The sequence below is a fragment of the Perognathus longimembris genome, chromosome 1 (genome assembly GCF_023159225.1).
Source record: "Perognathus longimembris pacificus isolate PPM17 chromosome 1, ASM2315922v1, whole genome shotgun sequence".
Classification (NCBI taxonomy): Eukaryota; Metazoa; Chordata; class Mammalia; order Rodentia; family Heteromyidae; genus Perognathus; species Perognathus longimembris.
The window spans coordinates 115,170,107-115,188,313 of record NC_063161.1 but is presented as its reverse complement, the minus strand read 5'-3'; the positions used below and the strand labels follow the sequence as shown (position 1 = coordinate 115,188,313).

At 36.5% G+C, this 18,207-nt stretch overlaps 1 pseudogene; it reads left to right on the top strand.

The window, feature by feature from the left end:
* Positions 1-14,426: 14,426 nt before the first annotated feature.
* LOC125352652 overlaps positions 14,427-18,207 on the top strand; it is an 82,523-nt pseudogene continuing 78,742 nt past the window's right edge.

Sequence of the window (18,207 nt, the reverse complement as noted above, 5' to 3'; positions counted from 1 at the left end):
CAAAGCTTTGAATAAAGGACAAAAAAGTAATGTCACTCTGTGAGGTATTTTTAGGACAGAGAATATTCCCAGAGCTGTATCTTACCTAAGTGACACATGGGAATGAGTTGGTGCACATGAATGAATATTCTACTATTGTTAAGTGTCTTACTTTGAGAATAATGAATGAAGTTAATCAGGGGGGAAATTAAAAAGAAAAACACCAAACTTTGGACTTAGGACTTATTGCTTCCATTAAGCAAGAAGATACGTTACAGCATGAACAAGTGGGTAATAATTCATACCTGTTACATTCAATGTTAGCCATGGGCCTATCTGTGTTGACTACCCTCACTTATGCATGAGTTCTTTTTACACAATAACTCAATTAATTGCACTTTTTTAAAAAAGAAAATTACTCACAAGGAAATATAGAGAACTATCTCCTGGGGAAAAATAGAAACTTCTGGAAAAATAAATCAGAGTGGACTGAGGTATAAAGGATTTTTTTCCAGTAGATCTCAGTTTATAGTAGAAATAGATGTTTGAAGTCCCTTTCCTGTTTAAAAACAAAACCTTAGCTTCCCTGACAATGAATTTCCAGGACAATAGGCTTTTGGTATCATAGAAGCTGGCTGACTTTCTGAACTTTCACATCATATGGGTGTAAGCTTGACTTACTGTCATTCTCCTTCCTGCAGTCTGGAAGTTTTGATATAGAGAGCATTTTCTGTAAGAACGTATCTTATTTCATTTATTTATTTATTTAGTTAGTTAGTTCCATGCAGCTGCCTTTCTCTGTCTCTGTCTCTGTTTCTCTCTGTCTTTTTCTAGGAAACAATTCTTTTGTCAGTCCTGGGCCTTAGACTCATGGCCTGAGCACTGTCCCTGGCTTGTTTTTGCTCAAGGCTAGCACTCTGCCACTTGAGCCACAGTGCCACTTCTGGCCATTTTCTATATATGTGGTGCTGGGGAATTGAACCCAGGGCTTCATGTATATGAGGCAACACTCTTGCCACTAGGCCATATTCCCAGCCCAGGAAACAACTCTTGGAGTAAGGACCTGGAAGGTCTACTCTGCTGACCTTGAGGTAGGATTACATCATGGCTTCCAGTATAGAGTTTGGAATCAAGTAGATTGGGTTCAAACTTAGTTTTGACCATTCTTTAGCAGGTTGGATTTGGGGAAATTACTTCATTCTTGAAGCCCCATCATTCTTTATTGTAAAGAGTTTAATGCTATCTGACAGAGAACCAGTAAGATTTAAAATAGGTACATAAATAACATACTCAACATCTTAAGGGACATTAAGTCAGCATTCAGGCAGGGCTAACTACTATGATTAACTCTAAACATTTTGGGATGTAAGATAGTAAGTATGTGAGGGCCAAGGGTGGGATGGAAAGGGTTCTTTTGATGAATAGTTTAACTGGACTGCAATCAGAAAGATTCACTCTATTGTATATGAGGAAGCAAACTAGAGGGGCTTATATCAGAAGGGATTAGCGATTGTAAAGCATTTCAAGTACTATTCTCCATTAGACCCTGATGAAACTGGGTATGCACTTAAGTAACAGTAATATTAAGTCAAAATGGAAGAGCTACAAAAGTAATGGTAATAATATGTCAAAATGGGAGAGTTATATAAGTAGATAATATGTCTTCTAGTTGAGGATGGTCAGAGCAGACTACATATAAAGGTTCCATACAATTTCTGCAATCTTAGCATTTTGACAACAGGACGTGAATAACTCCCCAGGTCTACCGTGTAACAATTTGGGTATGTCTGAGAGAGTTCAAGTTCAGTGTGTATCCTCTGATTACAAGTAACCTAGAGCCATAAAAATCAGCATCCATTTTAAATGAGAATCAGGTTTGCCTTTCCCCAGAGGACAACTGGCTATCTGCCCAGTGGTCTGTGCAGTAACGTGCAAACTTCCCTAGTTTCAAAAGAAGGAGAGGGCCTTAAGACCAAAAAAAGAAGATGTTCTTTTTCAATTCTCTTTCCATTTTCTTCCATGCGATTTCTGCTCACTCTTTCTCATTCATTCAAACATTTATTATGTTTTCAGTTAGGGAACTTAGGTGCTGTTAGTGATAAGACAGTGGAAAAAGCAAATTTCTTTGTTCCAATCATTTTCAGCAGGAATGTTCTGGTATCACTTCTCACTCAAGGTGAAGAAGTGAGCTGGGTGCTGGTAGGTCACACTTACTGTAATCCTAGCTACTCAGGAGGCTGAGATCTCAGGATTGTGGTTCAAAGACAGCCTAAGCAAGAAAGTCTGTGAGACTCTTATCTCCAATTGACTGCCAGAAAACCAGAAGTGGAGCTGTAACTCAAAGTGGTAGAGGGCTAGCCTTGAGCTAAAGAGCTCAGGGACAGTGCCCAGGCTCTGAGTTTAGGGCCCAAAACCAACAACAGAAACAACAGCAGCAGCAGCAGCAACAACAACAACAACAACAACAACAAAGATTAAGAAGTGAAATCACTACAATACCATAGAGGATAGCTTTTTTGTACTTCTCATTTACTTGTACATGTTTCTAAACAGTTTGAACCTACATTTGTTCACCCCTTTGATTTTATATGCTATTTTGTGATGTGTTAGCTCCTTTTCTTAAGCAGCTGAGCTTATATTTAAAAGTATTTTTAAATTTCAGCATAATGTAGTGATTCCTCTCTTAGAGTTGTAGGCATGGAGAAAGATGGGGACAAACTTGGAATGAAAAAATATTTGGACAGAAGTAAACAGTAAAAAATGGCACAGAAGTAAAATTTTGTCAGATCATAGAAGAGAATAATTAATTTTTCCTTCTGTCTCTACTCGTAAAAACTTCCATCCATGACTAATTTAATAGATGGGCACTCTTTGTGATGCTATCAAAAGACCTAAAGAGTGAGAGGAAGTTTCAAGTCTACCAGTATTTTCCTGAAACCTCCAGATTACTTATTTAATTCTGCCTTCACTAATACTTTCAATTGTTCTATTTTTTTCAAATGCTCCTCTTATAGGCAGAATTATATAAAAAAATAACACTTTTGTCCAGAATGTGGAAAGATTAACCAATCAGAGTTTATTTAACTTAAGCTCTATTTATTTGATTGTGCATAACTAGAAAAGTACAGACTTTTATTTCTGTTCATGGAACCCTCAGCCCATATCCATGCTGGAAGGAGAAGAGAAAGGAACACTTCACTAAAGAATATGGTGTCTAAATATGTTCACTAGAACTATATAAACTACTGAGGTATCCATTTATTTTTCTGGCGTCTGATTTACAAGATAACCTCCACTTTTCCTTCATGGCACCTGTGGTGAGATGACATTCAACTGTAACTAAGACTATTATGATCTTCAAACCACTAGTAGAGAGCTTGTCCAGTTTTACAAGTTGAACTGGTTGACATGAGGTAGAAAGCGAGAATATATTTGCATTTATTGGTTCAGTGGAGTTTCTTGCTGAACTGTTGTGCCACATTATCTCGTCACTTTTTAAAAACTGACATGTGCCCAATTGTCTTATATACTTTAGAAGTAACTGTCGGTTTATCTTGAAGAACAATTAAGTCTTCTGAAGGCTAAATGTTTCCAAGGAAGAAAAAAAAAGGCCAGACTACAGTTTAATTTATTGAAAGTTATTTATAATTTAGTACTTACTGTCCTGAAAATGCCTGTCCCCTTGGAAATATGATTCAGATGCCCTGAACTGAAGAAACATTTTCCTTTTTCCTGTGTAAAATATGAAACAAAAGACAACTGAAAAACACTTCATTAAAACAATTCCTTTGTCCTTTTGACAATGAAAATTGAAGAGTCATGCCAGTTTGGCTGTGTGGGTGGTCCCCTTTCTGTGCTAACCTTAGCAGGACCTCACAAAAATCACTGAATATTATTTGATGGTTCTAGAGATTTCAAAAATATGTGTTGAAAAGCAATAGTCTTGCATACTTGGAGATTTCACAAATGCCATGCATTAAAAAAGTAAGGTTCCAAGTGCTGATGGATCTGACCAAGAGCTTCTGTTTTTCTGAGACTTCAGTGTACCCAAGACCCCAGTTGTTTCACACCTGGATGAACCTCTCTTTAGTGAAGTTATGCTTATTGGTTCTATGGGTTCACTCCATCTGGATCTTGGGACAATTTTGTCATCAACTGCATGTAATTGGTGTAAGTCAGTGTATGTGTGATATGTATCAAATGAATTTAAAGTTATGACGCTCCTGTGAATATCTCTGACATTTCCTTTTTTTTCTTCTTTATTGTTCAGTAATTCTAGAACATTCCTCAGCTCATAATGTCCTGAACTTCATCTGAGTGTAACATAAAGGGGAGTTTGATAAGACATGAAAATTAGACACTATGTTCTTTGTTTCTTTTTTATTTTTCAAAAGATGTCTTTCATTCTTTCTAATAAAAGACAGAAAAAATGTTCTTTGATTAATCTGTCTGACCAGTTTAACAATTCAGCCTAACAGTTTTGAGAACTGAAAAATGAACCTTGCCCTTTTGCCTAAAGTTAATATTTTTCTGTTAAATGAAATTTGATATTTTACCTCTAACACTATTACAATAATGCTGGTCAAAATGATCACATGTAAGACCTATTCTCTTCATGCAATTATGAAGGCAGTTTGCCCATGTTGATTGGAAAAAATAAAAAATAATAAGCAAAAGGGCTTTTGTTTTACTGATACATTATTATGAAAGAACTTATGGAAATCCTTCATGAATACTGTCATAAAGTCCTAGGAAATGAATCTTTCTTCTCTAAAATACCATAACTTAAAAAAAAATAGCTACTTCACAATCTTCTTGCAAATCAAAGCTATGGCAATTTGCATTTTATAACCACATTGCACACCTTTTGTTATTTAATTTGACTTGAATCATGCTTATGGAATGTTTGGCAGGATTTAAATTTAAGCTCCCAAATGAGTATTCAACATAAATTAATTGGGACTGTTATTTCATGGAGTATAAATACAACTGCTTATTAAAATGTATTTATTGAAGATAAACAATTATGTAATAGAAACCATCTACAGAATATGATATGAGTAATGAAAACAGCAATTGATTACAAATGACATAATTACTAAAGGTTGTAAAGTATGAAATTGTTATTTTTTGAGTAGGCTTGAATAAACATTTTGATTATTATTTTAACATGCAATAAGTCAGTTATTACATCCAAAGAAAGTGTTGCTTTTCAACTTGGTATACGTGGCTTTAACAGTGCTTAGAGGAGTTGGGAAGCTTATAGCTATACCATTAGGACTGAGGAAAGACATTGACAAGGAATGTTAACTATGTGTCATTGATTGTATATAGATTGAAATAGAAAGAAAAACACAGAGCCCTTGATTGGAACTTTTTGCCATCCTTAACAAATGAGGAGGCCTCCACACTGTGAATGGAAGTCCCTCCATTTCTACAGACAGGATTTGAGACTAGTGTTTGAATTTTTATTACTTGCTCCTTCCTAAGAAATTCCCTAAGAAAAATTTTCATTACCATTGTCATCCCTATGGGGGTTTATGAGGAATTAGTAACTTGGTTTTTTATTCTGGCATTAAAATGAATATTTCCCTCCAATTTCTCATGCTCCTTGCTTCACAAAGTAATGTGATATATGCAGGGGTACCCAGGAGAGGGATAAGAATTAAAGAGGCACAACCAGTAATTTACAACCTCAGTTTTAGGCTATGGAAATAAGGAATAGGTTATGGAGTCAGAATAGCATATATAGAAGTAAGCTATTTTCTAAGTGTTGAAAGGGGTGCAGAATTGGGAGTTCAAGCAAAGAATGATGTCTAGGCTTCAGACAGTTCATAGATGATTTGCACAGGTCACAACTCACTATCAAGTATTTTTCAAGGCATACAACAATTGTATCCTTTAGCAAAATATTTCCTTTGTCTTTCAAATCTAGCTGTGATTACTGGATCACAGGATTTCTCCAAAATTCCAAGGTTTTTGGATCAGCACCCAATAGAGGTCCCTGTTATTGATTCTTGAATATTATTTAATAATCTTTTATATTTTGAAAGAACATTTAGGAAAGCTATAATTTTATTCAATGATATATGAAGCAGAACATATGCTTCTGCTACGTATATTTCTATTCTTAGAGACATTTGGAGAACAATTTCACTTAGAAGTTGTGTCTCCAAAATATATACAGTATTATGCAATATTTTGACAATTTAGATAAAATGGCTTTCCTTGTTTTTATGGTTTACCGATAACTACAGGAGATTTTCAAAATTATCTTTTTCATTGTAGTAATGTTTGGCATGATTGTTAGATGAATGGAGTAGGGGAACATAGAGAGAAGTATCTTTGTACTCATCTTCTTACTTCTCTGTGCCTCTACTCACTTTTATATTGTATCACTTTTTGGGGTACTAGTGTTCATATCATCATGAGCTCCCTTCTTCTTTCTCCTACTTACATACATGTGAATGTGAAATTACACACAAATGTGTTTACAAAACTATACAGGTACCTCTTATTGGTCTAGATTTCCTTCCTCCATTCTCAATTCTTGAAGCAATCATCTGTTTGATCTGGGGTGCTTTTAGCTCTGTTAAGGACAGATAAAAACATTGTAGTATGTTTGACAGCACAGGGTTTGAGTCCTTACTCTAATTCTTGTAACTCTACTACCTTGGAAGACCTGTAGGAGTTCTCTAAACTAGTTCCTTTTTCTCCGGTAAGTCTAGAAAAAAATCAAAGCCATGCCTTCTACTCAGTATTGTTACAAACAATAAATTAGCAGATTCTTGTAAAGTGTTTATTCAGCACAATGCCATCCATATAGTAAATGTCTCATAAATTGTCAGGCTGTTGCTGCTGTTACTGAAGAAATATAAGCTCCCCCTTATAAACAGATGTAAATCTGGCTGTGATAAATCAGATTAATTGCTTCTTGGTCATCAAAGCATCAAGCCTTATCAAAGCCATTATTGTGCTCAAGTCTTATGGATACCTCTGCCCACATGGGTCTTATGTAGTCATCTTTTGCAGGCTTCTTAATGCTAGGTGCAATGGTCTATGGAGAAAGGAATTCTCCCTTGTCATTTCTCAGATCTGAGACAAAACAAAACCCCTCAAAGCTGCTTTTTCTTTTGTTTTATATGACAAATACTGTATTTGGAAATAATAGGACAAGAAAGTAAGGCTGGGAAAAAAGATGGAGTAGGGAAGGGGCTGATGGCAAAAGTTAACTTAGTCATATCTGAATTCTTAGTCATTCAATATTTAACAAATATCATTAGATTTATGAAATCAATCATAGATGAACATTCCTACAGACATGGCCAGGTACCATCCTGAGGAACACAATCCCTTGCACTTTGCACTGATTTGAAAGACATATTGCACAAGGTGCACAAATCAAGGACCTCAATGTGATTTTGGGTCGTTGAGAGTAGATTGATCCTCACAAAGTTTCATTTGTAGGCTATTTCTCCCCACCCCCCCTTTTTTTTCCCATTTCTTTATTGTTAAAGTGATGTACAGAGGGGTTAAGGTGTAAAATGGTTTAACTCCCTATCATAATGTCAGCATAAGAAGGATAATGAGAACAAATAATTTTGGCTCTGCCTCTTTTTTCTTTCCTCCTCCTCCTCTTTCCTCCTCCTCCTCCTCCTCCTCCTCCTCCTCCTCCTCCTCCTCCTCCTCCTCCTCCTCCTCCTCCTCCTCCTCCTCCTCCTCCTCCTCCTCCTCCTCCTCCTCCTCCTCCTCCTCCTCCTCCTCCTCCTCCTCCTCCTCCTCCTCCTCCTCCTCCTCCTCCTCCTCCTCCTCCTCCTCCTCCTCCTCCTCCTCCTCCTCCTCCTCCTCCTCCTCCTCCTCCTCCTCCTCCTCCTCCTCCTCCTCCTCCTCCTCCTCCTCCTCCTCCTCCTCCTCCTCCTCCTCCTCCTCCCCTCCTCCTCCTCCCCCTCCCCCTCCTCCTCCTCCCTTTTTCCCCCCCTTTTGGTGTTAGTGGGGTTTGAACTCAGGGCCTCATTCTTCCTAGCTGCTTCTCTGCCACTTGAGCTATAACTTCAGCCATACTTTTTCCTTGTTATTTTGGACATGAAGTCTTACAAATTTCCTGTTTGTACTTGCCTTGAACCACGATCCCTCAAACTTCTGCCTCATATGTAGTTAAAATTCCATACATGAGTCTCCATCTTAGTTTTATTGTTGTTGCTTCCTTTTTTTTTTTTCTTTGCTAGTCCTGGTGCTTGAATTCAGGTCATAGGGTCTGTCCTTGAACTTTTGTGCTAAGAATAGCATTCTTACCACATGAGCTACACTGTATTTCTTCTCTCTCTCTCTCTCTCTCTCTCTCTCTCTCTCTCTCTCTCTCTCTCTGATAGTTAATTGGAAATAAGAATCTCATGAACTTTCCTGTCCTAGCTGGCTTCAAACTGTGATATTTAGACCTCTTGAATAACTAAGATTATGGGTGTTAGCTACTGGCACCTTGCTATTCCTTCCTCCCTCCCTCCCTCCCTCCTTTCCTTCCTTCCTTCCTTCCTTCCTTCCTTCCTTCCTTCCTTCCTTCCTTCCTTCCTTCCTTCCTTCCTTCCTTCCTTCCTTCCTTCTTCCTTCCTTCCTTCCTTCCTTCCTTCTTTCCTTTCTTCCTTCCCTTCCTTCCTTTCCCACCCTTCCCTTCCCTCCCCTACCATCCCTTCCCATCCCCTCCCTCCCTTCCTTCTTGCTTGTTTTCTTTTTAAGAAAGTGGTTATAAACTGAGATTAAAAATGCAGGTATCATGATAGAATACAGAAGAATTTGAGTGTAGGAGTATTATTTTTGAAAAACAATTCTTATTAACAGATTCTTTTTTTTTGTTTTGTTTTGTTTTGTTTTTTTTTTGGCCAGTCCTGGGCCTTGTACTCAGGGTCTGAGCACTGTCCCTGGCTTCTTCCCGCCCAAGGCTAGCACTCTGCCACTTGAGCCACAGCGCCCCTTCTGGCCGTTTTCTGTATATGTGGTGCTGGGGAATCGAACCTAGGGCCTCGTGTATCCGAGGCAGGCACTCTTGCCACTAGGCTATATCCCCAGCCCCAACAGATTCTTAATGGGTGTAGTAACATGGGAAATGGCACTGGATTTATAGACTATTAACTTGAAGACATTAAAAGTAGAGGCCCTAATTTAGTCTCATCCCAGATCGTCCCCATCAATGAAAGTAAAGCTAAACTTCTCAGATTTAGATTTCATATTTTGAAGCTACTAAATTATTCTATCAACATTTATATGTTTAAAATAGGATCATTGTGAAATCCTAGAATAAGATGGAAATGCCTGTTATAAAATAGGTGCACAATTTCAATTAAAGACTCTTGAAAAGCTGGGACTGGTAGCTCACACCTGTAATCCTAGCTACTCAGGAGGCTGAGATCTGAGGATTGTCCTTTGAAGCCAACCTGGGCAGGAAATTCTAAAGACTTATCTCCAATTATCCACCAGAAAACTGGAAATGGAGCTGTGGCTCAAAGTGGTACAGCTCCAGCCTTGAGCAAAAACAAAACCCAGGGATAGTGTCCAGGCTCTGAGTTCAAGCCCAACTCTCAGAACAAATCAAAACAAATCTTGTGTTGCGCTGGGGATATAGCCTAGTGGCAAGAGTGCCTGCCTCGGATACACGAGGCCCTAGGTTCGATTCCCCAGCACCACATATACAGAAAACGGCCAGAAGCGGCGCTGTGGCTCAAGTGGCAGAGTGCTAGCCTTGAGCGGGAAGAAGCCAGGGACAGTGCTCAGGCCCTGAGTCCAAGGCCCACGACTGGCCAAAAAAAAAACAAAAAAAAAACAAAAAAAAACAAATCTTGTTGATAGGGAAATGTGTGGACTATTATCAACTCAAGAAGGACATTTGTATTTTATTTTATTTTATTTATTTATTTTTTTTTTTTGGCCAGTCCTGGGGCTTTGGACTCAGGGCCTGAGCACTGTCCATGGCTTCTTTTTGCTCAAGGCTAGCACTCTGCCACTTGAGCCACAATGCCACTTCTGGCCATTTTCTGTATATGTGGTGCTGGGGAATCGAACCCAGGGCCTCATGTATACGAGGCAAGCAATCTTGCCACTAGGCCATATCCCCAGCCCCACATTTGTAGTTTAAAGACTCAGGATAAGCCCTTCTAAAAATGTAATGCTTTGGGGGAGGGGGGGGTGCAGTCTCTCATGCCTGTAATCCCATCAACTTAGAAAGCTGACATTGGGTCAATTGAAAATATGGTGGAGAGTGACTGTCATTCCAGCTATACAGGAGGCTGAAATGATCAGGATCGTGGCTCTTGGCCAAGTGTGGACAGCACAGTCCATATGAATCTAAGTGAATGGAAGAAGCTGGATGTAGAAGTGCATCCCAGCCATCCCATCTATGGCAGAAAAGGTAAAATAGGATTCATAATCCAGCCATGGGCCTAGGGAAAAAAGATTCTGTCCCAAAAGATCCAGTGCACAAAAGGTCTGGAAATGTATTTCACTAGAAAGGACTCTCTCTAGCAAGCGAGAGTCCATGAGTTCAAACACTTGTATCGTCAAAACAAATATATGCATATAATATAATATTATATTTTAGGTAATTATTGTATAGTTATATATATTATAGAATATATTATGTACATTATATAAATAATATATAGCACATGTAATATATTGTATCATATATTTCAATGTATATATTATTTACACACATATAATTTGTATATACATCATATACATATTAGGCACATATATACCATTTACTTATAATATGTAATGTATATAATATATACATGCATTTGTATAAAATGTATAGTATATATAAAATATTGTATTTTAATGTTATACACTATATAATATATTATATTACATATATTAATATTACAAAATATATAATTATATATGTTATATATAATTATTATATATCACATATAAAATAATACATACAATTATATATTACATAATGTATTGCATATGTTATAGTATATGTTATATATTATCTATAATCATAAAATATGCAATTATATAAATATATTATATATAATGCTCTAGCTCTAGATAACATATATATTGTATATTTTTATCATATCTATATGTTACATCTTCCGGTAATTAGAAACTTCAGGATATCAAAAGCTATTACAGGAAGTTTGAGGAACTTATGACTGTAGCACATCACAAATGGCAATAACTGGAAATCTTATATCTTTCCCTTTTCATGTTTGGGCCTGTGACCAGCAATCTGTAACTGACAGATAACAAAGCCTGTATTTCACTCTATAGTTTTCAAAGGTCTATGTCAACCTTGCTCTGCAGAAAATTTGGGTTTTAAAATGAGGTATGTGAAACATATTTTCCCTCTAGTGGAAAAAAACAGCAATTTTCAGGCATGTTGTTATACCCCTTTAATCTAAGATACTGAGGATGGACCGTTGGAAGAGTCATTAAATCATTATTCTGAGTTAGCCTAAGAGGCGGGGGTGGGGATAGAGATTCCGATCTTAATGGCAAAAAAAGGGGTTGGGTATAGCATAAAAGAGTCAGAATGCTTGCTTAATTAGTGTGTGAGGCCTTTGTTCAAATCCCAAATATGTTTCTCAATGGAGAGAGAACCAGGGAAAGGGACAGAGAGGGGGAGAGGGATGAGAGATATTAGTGAACCTAATTTTTTCACCTGAAAATCAGAGAGATTTAGTAATGCTTGATTCTGTTTAAAATCTAGCTTATGAATTCTAGGCAGCTAATAAATGGTCATTGTTATCACTGTTTATATGAAAATGACTATATTTCATTAATGTGCCATTTTGTAATACTGCTCCTCCTATAGGCAAGGTTAAATTTCCAAGTCCTCAAGTTTTGATTTTGAGCAATCAAATGATTGTGAGATAATAAATACACAACATTTGTATATAATATACATATTATGTTGCATTTTAATATTATATATACTACATTTGAGGTGCATTTCCACATGGATTAGTGATATTGAGCATCTTATAATGGCTATTGATCATTTTTATAATTGTTAGGAAGAATGTTTATCCAGAAATGTTTATTCAGGTCCTTTGCCTACTTTTTAATTAATTTTTTGTACTTGTTGCATTTTAGGAGTTCTGTGTATATTTTGGACATCAATTTTCATGTACACATGTTTTTCATGTCATATCCGATGAATTATTGCCAAATCTAATGCCATTAAGCTTTTTCCTGGTTTTTAGTTTTTTGAACTTTTATTGTCTTAGTTCTTACACCCAGATCTCTATTCTATTTTGAGTTAGCTTCGTATTTGGTACTATGTATGGATCTATTTTCTGCCTTTGGATATGGATATCTAGTTTTCTGTCACCATTTGTCTTGAATGATCTTCTTTCTTCCTCACTTCCTGAATCACTCTTTATTTTTATTGAAATTATTTTTGGTATTGAAATGTTTAAATTCTTTTTTCATTTCCTTTTAAGTGTTTTCCATGGGTATTATATTTGTGAATATCGTGGAAGTTGTATTTAACATATTAAAGTTGTAACATTTTACTTGAATTTTTAATAGCTTAAACTCAACCTATAAAACTGTAATTTTTAACACTTCAATCTCATCCATTCCAGTTTTATCCCTGTCACAAAATTATATATACTTATATTATTCATTCCAAAATATAACCCAACAAGTCTCTTAAATTATGTGGATTTACAAACCAAAGTAACAATAATAACTCCTAGACTAATAAGTTTTTAATGTCCTGGTGTCTTAAGTCATGTAGAAACTGAAACATGGAATTATATACAAACCACTTATAATAATACTAGCTTTTATAATTATACATGCACTTACTTTTATTGAGATCTTATTTTTTCAGATGCCCTTGATTTACTGTCAAATATCCTTTAATTTTACTTGCAAGACTCTCTTGAAAAATTCATGTAGGGCAGGCTTAATGTTACGTACTCTTCAGCTTTTGTTTACTGAGGAATATAAATTTTGTGTTTATTTTTAATGAATGGTTGACGGGTGACAGGTTTTTTTTAATGTCTATAAAACCTTCTGTAAACCTAAACAATTTTAGACAAGTAAAAAAAAACCCACAACATATTTTTATATCACACTAAGGCCCAAAGGCATGAGATAAAAGGAAGCATAAAATGACTGTGTTTTGTTTTATCTGGTTTATTTTCTTTTGCTACTGCATTATAACTTTAGAATCATCATAATTCTTGATTTAAGAATGGACTCATCCAGATCCTTACAATGTAACTATAGCTTTCTGTCCATTGTCCCTGCAGTTTGTCAGTTTGACACAATTACATTCACAATTGTCTAGTAATGTGGTGGTTTTGCTAAATTCCATATTGTTAGAAAAGTATTGCCAGTGTTTTGATGCTGGCTGGAATAGGAGGAGAGGTCCCATAGGCTTCTCATGGAAAGGGTCTTTGTTGGAACCCAGACATCCCATTAATTAGGTAGAATATAGAGAATAGCCTCAAGCCCATATTCTTATATGTAAGTCCTTATGTCTGTTGGAAATAATAACAGATTTATCCCATTTGAGATCAAGTTTCCCTTAATGCAGTGTTGTACACTGTTGCAGAAGACTGCTAGGCTTTACAATTCAAAACAGTGTTCTTTCTGGAGGCCTGAAGGGTGTTGACAATGGAAAGATTTTTGGGTTGACTAATGCTCTCTAGGAATAAACTAGATCCTTAAGTCCTCCTCTGAAGACTGGAAATGTTAACCCAAAACTTTCTTAGGAAAATTGATACAATTTTTTTAAGGTTCACATAGAAATATAGTTCCTGAAGTCAGATCTTAGATCTAAATTCAACTAAAATACAGTGCTAAATCTATCCTTAGAAAGTTTTAAGTTCCTTCTATTTTCAAGTCATAGTTGTTATCCTCTAATCAGGTGGGTGTATTGACATACCATTTACTTTAAAACCAAGGCCTACTACCTTGTGGTTGTTACTCTTTGGGTTCCTGTTTGAAAAGTAATGAATTATTTTCCTGAGTCCAATCTCAGTAGGAAAAGCTCAGCTCATTAGCGTTTGACCATCTCTGTGCTTTGCCACACTGGAGTATTTTGCTTCTGATTTGCAAGGGAGATGGTATTGCAAAATTAAAAGTGTTTGTGAATCAGGGTGGAAAATAATCATGAAGAAGTTGGGCCTATTTTATCCTTTTTGAATAACTGGAAATATCCTGATAGCTATGTAAAAGGTAAAGAAAGGAAACCTAGTCTAAGTTCCAAGGTCTGTTGTTATTCATTGGCCAGGAAAGCCAGAGACTTTACCGCTCTACTGATTCCTCAGAAATACTGGAAGTCCATCCATCGGGTTGAGGTCCTTTCTTGTCTTGGCTTGTTTTGGAGCCAGTACAACAAGTGCTAGTCTTAACCTTGTGTAATTTATGTAGCTTCAGAAAGAAAGGTTGTCAGGGCCCACACGATGAAGAAAGAGGAAGAAAAGCAAACGAGACTGGGGACATGTCTGAACCTCCTCCAGCTGCACTGTCACACTGCTCATCAGGTAAGAAGAAAAACAGATTAAAGCAAGGCCTTTGTTTCCAAATTCCAGACTTGCAAAGGATGTATTATGATACTCATTTCAAAATATGGTTACATCTTGAAAGCATTTCTGTTCGAAAGGCATATTATCTTTAACAATGAAGCAAGGGGAAAAAAAGCTTAGTTCTTAACAGTAGACTCTTAAAATACCTTAGCAGATCTGACTTTATATATCTTTTTACATTAGCATTCACAAATCCTTGGCAGGAACAATAGGAATGGTTCAAAGTTCAATTCATAATCATAAGCAGACTTCTCCTTCAGCACCCCCCCTTCCTGCTTTAGCTTTTGTTGGTTTGGAAGGGGTGGAGCGAAGAGAAAGGGGTCACATTTAGACATCATTTCCTTCCCCCCCTTTCTTTCCCAGGATGAGCTCTAATTTCATAATAGGATAGTTTTATTCAGAGTTAACTACTTTGGTTTGGGTTCAGAATGATAATCGTAGAAAATAAAAAGTAATGTTTTAAAAGCTCACACTGTGAAAGAAAAGCAGAGTGCAGCTTAGTGAAAGCATATGTTGCTCGTGGGACCTCCACGACCACATTCAAATCATGCTCCTGCCAAATCACGGTATGTTTCTCAAGCTCCTCATTGAAATTTCCCCAGTGACATTCATATGGCATGTTCTGTGTGTTTGCTATGTAGTATTGAAGGAGATCATTAGAAATTGTTCCCCTGAAGACCCAACTTTTTCTTTTCTAAATAAAAGTCCACATTAATCCTAGTTTTAATTTATAGGGCACTGGACTCCAAGCCACCACCAGCAACAGAAAAAAATGCACACACAAAAAAACAAAAACCATCTGCTCTTGGCACTGTTTGGGGTGGCAAGGATGGCCACTGAGCTATAGAGAGACAGCAGATACTCAGAAAGAGTGCTGCCAACATTTGCTGCAGCCTTGTATGAGTTAGACTCGATCATTGTCAGCATTCACAAGATCCTATAAAATGCCATGTAATCAAGTCCTAGTCTCTAAGACAGACTTTGTTAAAATCACCCCAATCCTGAGTAAACTTTTCTTTAAAATATTAAAAATGTAAAGCTACTGTTTTTCAGTGCTCTAAAAAACCTGGAGTCAGGAATTTATCCTCAAGTTGAATGTTCTCACTTGTGAAGATTGTTTCCCTGTGACCTTCTGTTTTTAGAAAACCGAATTCGTTTTCTTTTTTGCTTCTCCCCCCTCATTCCCTCCTCCCAGGCTATATGCTTCTCTTAGGAATTGAATAGTTCTCTCTTGATGCATCTGAATTCTTTACAATTTAATTATTATAGTTATTATTAGGATAAATAAAATAATTATTATCTCCAAGTCTTTGATACTGTTTAAAGTTAAAAAATTAATCACACTAAGTCATAGGCATGTTTTAAGCTTGGAGAATTTAGAGATCTTTCTCAGTCACTTTCTAAAGTACAGAACACAACCAGGGAGAGAGAGAGCAAAAAAGAGGAGAGGGCTGGAGAGAAATAGGGAACTACAAATAGATAGACAGAATATGTAGATCCATTTCTTCTTTTTTTTTCCAAAATTTTATTATCAAACTGATATACAGAGAGGTTACGGTTTCATACGTTAGGCACTGGGTACATTTCTTGTACAGTTAGATGTCTGTACAGATTTCTTAACCTCTTTTACCTTCAGTTTTCTTATCCATAAAATGAGATGGTAACAGCATCTACCTCATAGGGTTAAAATACTCTATTGTGTTTGATTTCCAAATGTGTTGAAGAAGTAGTATCTATTGTTAAATATGAACACCATTGTTCATGAACATTTAATTTGTCCTCTGTTTTAGTGGCTTGTGCTCTTTTAATAATGAATGGTACCAAAGATTCAAATGTTGCAAAAAAAATGTACAATCTGGCTTTTCTTTCCATCTGTTTAGTCTGTTGCCACATGTCCCAATATATACAAAATTCTGGTCTGGGGCCTTTATAGAGTCAGCAGTTGAGAAGTTTTCTCTTAAATATGCAGGTGTCCTTTAGTCTCTCGAGATTGAATCCAGGGATGCCTATGGATGCCAATCCATGTGAATGCCCCTTCTGTAAACTAGCTCATTATTTATTAAAAAAAAAAACTTCACAAGTTTTCCACATATTTTAAATCATCGATGGGTTATTTATAATATTTAATACAGTACAAATGCATCATACATTTTCTAGTTTAGGAAGTGATGGTAGGAAAATATTATATATATTCAGTATAAATATACATCAAAACCAATTTTTGGTCCCCAATTGGTTAACTGTGGACCTGGGGCCAGCTGAAATAGATGACTGCCTCTACATTTTTAATATTTCTCTTGTTTGAGACATACATGAAGAATTCTGAAGTTATGAGAGAAATATATGTGCCAAGTCCTAATTTCAGAAATAAACAATATTTGGTTCCATGTTATGTGATGTGTAAAATAATTTAAGACAATACGGTTTAGTAAGACCATGGCTGAATTATAGAACTCAGTGTATTAAGAAGGTAGACAGCCAGGCATTGGTAGCTCATGCCTATAATCCTAGCTATACAGGAGGTTGAGGTGTGAGGATCATGGTTCAAAGCCAGCCTAGGCAGGAAAGTCCATAAGACTCAAATCTTGAATTAACCAGCAAAAAATAAAAACCAAAAGTGAAGCTGCGATTCAAGTGGCAGAACACTAACCTTGAGCACAACAGCTCAGAGACAGTGCCTAGGCCTTGAGGTCAAGCCCCAGGACTGGTGCCCACATGCCCACGTGCACACACACACACACACACACACACACACACACACACACACAAGAAGGTGGACATGTAGCTATTATGAAAACTGAGATAACATGATAGAACCACTGCTATTTGTAACTACTTTGTGATAATAAGTATATAATGGGTCTGGCTGTAAACTTGGATATACATGGTAACCCTATGAATTTCTATTTCAGAATCACAATTCACCCCCAAACTTTATTCCAAGGGGCATTAATCATTTTAGCATACTTACCGTTTTGCAGGTTAGTAATTCAGAAATACTGTGGTTGTTCACTGTACTCTGCTCCAGAGTGATGGAAGCTTTCCTATGGTGGCTTGCAGGGTTGTGGATACCAGGAGAAGTTCACATAGCCATATGTTGAGGAAGGAAGGAAAAGAGGGAGGAAGGGAGGAAGTAAGGAAAGAAGGGAGCAAGGAAGAAAGGAACAGAAGAAGGGAGGAAAGGAGAAATGGAAAGAAGGAAAAAAGAAAGAAGAAAAGAGAAGGAGAAGGGTATGAGGATCCTTGTAAAATGAAGTTTATGTCTATACATGGAAGGAAATAGCAGCACAACATCTCTTCAAGTATATAAAATGTCATCTATAATTTTAGAATGTATTTGACATTGACTTGTATACTTTTGATGGTTCATGAGAAATGAGTAAATCTCATTTTCTATAAACATGTCCTTTACATCAGTGTAGCTGCTGATGACTTCCCTCTATTAGACAAAACAGATCTCAAGCTCAAGACTTCATTGAGTAATACTACTTAGCAACAATGAAGAACTTCATTTTGGTTTTTATTATCAAATTTTCCAGTTACTACTTCTCAATTCTTGAATTTTTTGTTGTTAGTATAAAGGTGATGATGCACAAGTGGGCTACATTTTCATAAGTCAGGTAATGAGTACATTTCTTTTTGGGCAGTGTCACCCTTTCCTTTGTTTCCCAATTTTTTCCTT